Source organism: Austrofundulus limnaeus, unplaced genomic scaffold (assembly GCF_001266775.1).
Source record: "Austrofundulus limnaeus strain Quisiro unplaced genomic scaffold, Austrofundulus_limnaeus-1.0 Scaffold575, whole genome shotgun sequence".
In the NCBI taxonomy this organism is placed as follows: domain Eukaryota; kingdom Metazoa; phylum Chordata; class Actinopteri; order Cyprinodontiformes; family Rivulidae; genus Austrofundulus; species Austrofundulus limnaeus.
The window spans coordinates 178,836-185,781 of NW_013952977.1; the positions used below are offsets into that span (position 1 = coordinate 178,836).

Consider the following 6,946-nt stretch of genomic DNA (forward strand, 5'->3'; position numbering starts at 1 on the left):
ACACACACACACACACACACACACACACACACACACACACACACACACACACACACACACAGAGAGCTACCAAAAGTCCTATCGCTTGATTCCAGATCAAGTCGCATGTCAGTGTATATTTTGCAAGAGTTTACAAAACCTATGAGTAGTAGTAAATCATAAATTTTTGTGTAAATTGAAGCAAATTGGGCACACAGCAAGAGTACTTCAATACTTGTGCAATGCAACTTCATAAGTGAAATGGACAAAACAGTTCATCTTAGTGCTGGGCAGTTGAATACAGACATCRGTTTAAACAGCCTAAACACATTCGGAACGTTACGTCACACCCGCTAGTGAACATCTTTACTCGMAGCACTGCTATTGCACATTAGCAAGCTAATGTTATTGTTGGAGCGAACTTCTCCATAACTGGCGGTGGGTGATGATTTCACTGCTTTTATTGACTAACATGAAAAAATAAACTCTCCTGTTTTTTGCCATCGATGAATGTAGTATACAGCTCTTCAGTGACGTGAATGATAGAGTTTGTGCACAATGTAATTTTGCCTGATGTATGGAGATGTTAATGTTCTTCTATACTGGGGGGCTTCCGGGGGAAGAGGTTTTGTATCGGGGTTGAATTGATGAATGCACAGAGACTGAATCAACCTGTTAAGTTTTATTAAATAACACAAAACAATAGACCCAATAATGATCTCTGCTAAACATTCATGGCCATACCAAAATGCGTGACTACTGTCTACAACCAGGTAAAAAGAAGACGCATGTAGAGGAGTGAAACAGCAACACAAACAGAGGTACAGTACAAGAAAAAAGTCAATAGTTTCTGTGTTGCAGAAAGAGAGCAACTTCAGGTTTGCTAATCAATAAGCAGTGTTTATACATTTTATCATCAGCTGAGCTGTGATGAAATGAAAAATACTATCAAATACTGATACCCGTATAATTGTTGAAAATACCGTGATATAAAATATGGGTCATACCGCTCAGCATTAGTTCATCTATTCCTAATGTTTGACAGTTTTCAATAGTTTTTGTGTGATGTAGTGATTTGTACACCTTCTTATAATAAAAATAAGTAAATTCACTGGTTCTTCTTATTTTCGATAATATCTTCTTTATACAAAAATGAATGGACAAAACACACAATAAGATGAGCAGACTCAGTGAGTTTAAGTTCATCTAAAATAAACTAGGTCATTTATTTATTTACAGAATCAAATAAATCACCAATGTACAGCATATTGTGAGATTCATTTCATATAAAAAGTTTAACAACAAACTTTGAGGTTTAGATGTTAATAAACTATTTGTTTGCGGCCCTTTTTCCTTGGTTTTGGCAGGACGTAAGCAAAGGAAAGAAAGGAGGAGGAAGAGGATTAGTTAGTTTTAACTTTATCCTTTAAAGAATGTGGATTTTAACCAGAAAGGGCAGATGTCTCTCAACGGATCCAGCCAAACCTCAGGTACGCTCAGCAACAAATAGCCATTACCTCGACCAAGGGTAGTTTCACCACCAGGCTCAAATCGAAGGAAAGATCGTACAATTGGTAAAGAACTTCTCGGAACCTCATACAGTCCGACACTTTCCAGGCKCTTTACGTTACTCCTTCAGCGTCTCCTGGGCTGCTTTCAATCGAAGATCAGAGACGAGGCGCTTTTTGGTACCCGTCTCAAAAATAGAAAACTTCTGCCATGGAAGTTTCAAAACAAAAGTTTCTCTGTGAATAACTTTGGTAAGCTCAAAATAGATGAGACCGAGTGATGGTCTGGTCTAGGCTGAGAGGTTCCCTTTGACTCAATGGGTTAAACCTCACAGGCAGGCTGGTTCTCCTCAGAGAGCCAGCTGGGTTCTCGTGAAGCACAAGAGCGTTCGTTTTCCCAACTCAACTCAACTCAACTCAACTGACTGTTAGTTCAGAAATGTTAGTTTTAAAAGGAGGAAATGTTATTGAAGGACTGCCATGTGTTGTTTGTCAAACAAAATTGTTAAAATTATGAATAAAAGAAGATTATTCTGTTTATTATCAGATTAATAATAAGAACATGTCTCTTTACTGTTTAAGAAAACGTATTATGGCTCTAACTTGAACAGAGTTCTGTCTCTCTGAAGGAGGTCTTCTGAGACCAAGGTCAAATACAGGTRGAACTGTTTATTTCACCCCTAGRTGACCACCACAGTGATGTTGTGATAAACAGAGAGGCAATACTGGAAAAGCAACAACCCAAGAAATTCTGGTATGGGATATGATGAAAATGGTATTTTTGCTCAAAGCACAGCTGCCATTTAAAGTCAGTGCACAACAACAAATGTTGGGTTTAAAATCTTTAAAATGAGCAGAACATCCTATATATCTCAGTCACTAAATCCTGCAAACAAAATTCCAAACATGCAGGTAAAAAAGAGAAAATGTACAATAACATGCAGCTACATCAAAAACAGCTGAATAGCGTGTCATTGTTGCAGTTACAGATCAAAATTGGATAAATAATATGCAAAACTGAATCTGCATTTACGTTTATATTTTGTTTTAACACAAACTCATCTTTCCCTTAATGTATCTACAAACATTTGTCAAGCTTATACTGTAGTTTTCCTTCCATTGGCCTGAAAAAAGAGGCTACAAATGGCACAAAGGTAAAAAGCAACAAAGATGAAAAAAATGTAACAAAAAAATCGAGACAATATGAAATGAGTCCTGACACTGAYGCTGGTGATGAGAAGAGGCTTCAGGGCAAGCAGGAAAAATGGAGGATAAGAAAAGAAATGTTCCCAGCCAGCTTTGCTGTAGTAGCACCAACAACCTCAGAAAAAAACACCTCCAGTCTGTGTTTGAGTTCGTCACAGTCTGAATATCTGCGCCTATTGTGCTTGTTTTGTTTTTGTTTTCATGCTGCCAGCAGTCCCATCTGTCCACCTGCACTGTTCTCTTWTATTACTGACACGCAATGATCTGAATGTTGACTAGGTTTGTATAGGAAATATTATAAAGACTAGTAAATGCAAAACAAATTTACAATTATAGCTTTAAAARAAAGATAACCAATAGTAAAACAGTACAGTAAACCATTTTGTATTTTTGCTCTGGTGTAGCTCATGTAGATTTTGCAGCATGAAAAAAAGATTCACTGCAGCTCAGTGTGAGAGAGACTGGGTTGGCAGCAAAAGACAGGACAGTGGTAACAAAACAAGCCTTCAGCTGGAACGAGACTTGTAAAGAGTGGAGCTTGGTGACAGCCTACACTGATCAGACACCTTGTCGTTATCTTCTACCCAGCTACGCTGCTTCGCTGTCTGTCTCTTCATGCCACTGTGAGGGGGGCGGTGAGTATCCAAGCACCTTCTCAACTTCCTCTCCTTGGAGCAGGCTTGGAGCCAAGTTACTAAAGACAAGAGCTGGGAGCATCATTGCGCTTTTGGCCTTGTGGCTTTAGAACACACTCCATGCTAGCACCTCGGATTATAAATCAAATTAATCCACACCATGACATGGACACTTAAACACTGAAGGACTCGATCTGATGTGTGTTGATTGGATGCTTCATCTAATTTTGATAGGCCCATATGCCAAGGACAAGCAGCACAGTGCAGTGTGCTTGGCAATGTTGACAAACTGCTTATATACAAAGGACTTCGGCATACTAATTGGACATTAAGCTACAAATCCCAAGATTGATTCTGACAGCTACCGCCTGCCATCACAGCATCTTGGGAGCCATGGGGTAGGAACAGGGAAAAAATGGGTTTGAGTCACATCAGGCCATGTTGCGTCTACTACATCAGTACAGAGATRAAGAGGTTCATATGAAATAAAACTTAATTCAGAAGCCAATCATTATAAATGTTGATTTATYCGTTTTTWTATKATCKGTGTCAGTAAATTCAATAATCACACAAGATTATGCATGTGCAGTAATCTTATTTTGGAAGGAAATGACRGTCCTGCATTGGCCTGGTGTTTTTAAAGTCAGAGATTAAAAGCTTCTTCTGCCTTCCCTCAGATACCAAGCCAATGTGGGGCAGAATTTAAAGTTAAAAGTCTGAAATATGGTGTCGAGCTTGTTGAAAAACCCAGCAGTGCTTCTCATTTGATGAGTTTATTTGCTTGGCTCTTGAAAAGACGGGTTTGTGCTCCACTGGTTCAGAAAATTCTGAAGGGTCTCCAAAGTACAGATGGATTTGAGGTGGAAGAAAATTGATCCAAAAATGCCCCAGTGAGGGTTTTTACATACCTAATGGTGTCACAGGGTTAACCATGCCAAACGAGAGGAAAACAAGCTTTATCAAGACTTCTTAATTATTGAGATTACACACTAAAGCAGTGAATCCTATACGTTTCAACTTTTTACCAACAAATATAAAGTTACAGAGACTTGTGGCTTGGACAGTAACTGAGTAAAGTTTACAAACATTACTATTATGCCATTTAATCAATTTGTGACTGATTGTATTGACCTCCTACTTTTGAGAACCCATAGTGAAGACCTGACCCCAACTTTGCGAAYCATGGTTTTAAATCAGTTTGTCACTGGTGAACTGGAGGTTTGTGGTGTTTTGAGTGACCTCCAGGGTCAGTATGACCTAATTTACAGCACCTATTGTCACACCCTCATCTATCTCGTCTGTTCCCAACTCTCCCCAAAACAGGTCTTATCTGGTTTAACAGAAGGTCCCAAGCAATAAGGAGGTGCTTTGAGTGTAATTTATACTCTGGAAGAGGTTAAGATATCTGTTCACAGTAACACAGTTACATGATGACAAGTATGTAATTTTATACTGGCATGAGTGAAAAAGCTGCAAAAACTTTTCTCACCAGGGTGTGTCAAGTATTGTGTGATTAGTCAAAACTTTAAGTGTGTGTTTTTGCAAAAAAGCAGCTAAACTACACCGCTCTCATTACGCTTCAACTGATCTGCTGTAGAGCAGCTGACCAAGGATGCTAGAAAACACAGACATCTTTACAACTGTTCCAGMAAAACTGAAAAGATAATCAACTAAATCTTCAAGCCAATCAAAGACTTGGTGGAAGGAGACAGCACAGAGATACAGGCGGCTCTTCATGGCTTTGCCAGCTGAGAGAGTACTCCTCAGCTGAGCAGTGTAGGAAATGTTCCCAACGTTCGCTTGATATGGTCATCTGTTGGAAATGGTGAAAGTCTCCTTGTGATAAACTTGTAAATTTGTGCTTCTCCTCAATTAACAACAGAAACACAAAATCTTCCTCCTCCTCTTCAAACATTTTGCTATACTTCTTCATAACTGAAAACAAAACACCCTCTCTGCCTGCTGTTTTTATCAGAGTGTTTTGATTTGTTCAGCATCTGTAAGACTGATTGTTAAGCCATTTAATGTTTGCTAAGATATCTTAGCTGTAGCAGCTACACTGAATCAAGATGATCYAAAAGGTTACACAGTCTACAGATGTACATCACATAGATGTGTGTTGATCATGTTCTGAGAGCTTTCAAAATTAGTATTTTTTTTTGGTTCATGGGATTTTTTTATGATAGAGATACAGATAGGCACACACACACACACACACATACACACACATATCAGGTGATGAATTCCACACCCATTTAGCTGACAGCTTTTTGTTACGCTCTGTCTGAACACTGATTTAAATTCAGAATAATGAGCGCTACTGGCACGATCACAAAATGTTGAGAAATGGGAACTGCCACTTTCAAGCATAACTGTTTAATACATTTATTGTAAAAATCAATACAGTAGAGAGGTTTTACTTAATTGGAAAAAAGTAATTTTAGCAGCATTTTTACTGAAAAACTGCCTGATTGAAAGGAATGTGTTGAATAAAATCTTAGAATGAACTGGTTATCTCAAACCGAATAAAGCAAAGAAAGGTGCTGGACTTAAACTTCAATTAACAAAACAAAAGAAGCCACTGTAATGATGAACAGCCTAAAACAAGCAGRGGAAAAAATGGTGACTTTTTCAAAGTCAGAAGGTCCTCCTACCATCTGATAAATTTCACAGAAATATTTGAACAGTGTTATTTGAATCAATGGGGGAAAACAGAGGATTCCATATTTGCAGTTTTAATATTGAGTCTAATGCTATTTTTATTTATAATTGCTATGGTTTAGGCCCTCAGAAAACTCAGAGTTAGGCAAATAATTCACCAAAGCCTAAAATGTTATTTAAAAACTGATGGTGCATGAAAACTGTGTCACTGCTCAGAAAGCCTTCTGGCCTTTTGCTAACAATTTATTCACACAGGAACAGCACAGGTGAAAATATTAAATTATAGTATTTTATATGCTACATAAACAAAAAAAAACTTGCATAACAAGGTTAGAGTGCCGCAGGTCCAGTGAAGCCCCAGTCTCTCATCTTGAGAAGCATTTTAAATGTATCAAACTATGCAACATTATCAGCATTATTATTATTTTTATTACAATGATCTAGGTTGTGTTAAATTTCATCAAGTAGTGCTGGGTGGTATGACCCAAATTTATATCACGGTATTTTCAACAATTATACCAGTTCCACAGTATTTGAGTGTTTTTTCTTTCCATCACAGCTCAGCTTATAATAAAATGTACACACATGGACAAAATTGTTGGTACCTCTCGTTTAATGAAAGAAAAACCCACAATGCTCACACATAATTAGAATCTGACAAAAGTAACAAATAACAAAATCTATAAAAAATAAACAAATGAAAGTCAGATATCACTTTTCAACTATGTTTCAACAGAATTTAAAAAATAAATAAAACTCATGAAACAGGCCTGGACAGAAATGATGGGACCCTTAAATAAATATTTTGTTGCACAACATTTTGATTCAATCACAGCAATCAAACCATTCCTGTAACTGTCAGAGACTTCTGCAGCTCTCAGCAGGGATTTTGTTCCACTCCTCATGAACAAACTGCTCCAGGTGTCTCAGGTTTGAAGGGAGCCTTTTCCAGACGGC

The 6,946-nt window shown here is 37.8% G+C and overlaps 1 protein-coding gene across 2 annotated transcripts in view; it reads right to left on the minus strand.

Moving 5' to 3' along the window:
- The window catches only part of man1a2 (mannosidase, alpha, class 1A, member 2), a gene marked incomplete at its 3' end in the record, with an annotated part of 171,924 nt that overhangs the window by 106,117 nt on the left and 58,861 nt on the right, over positions 1 to 6,946 (minus strand).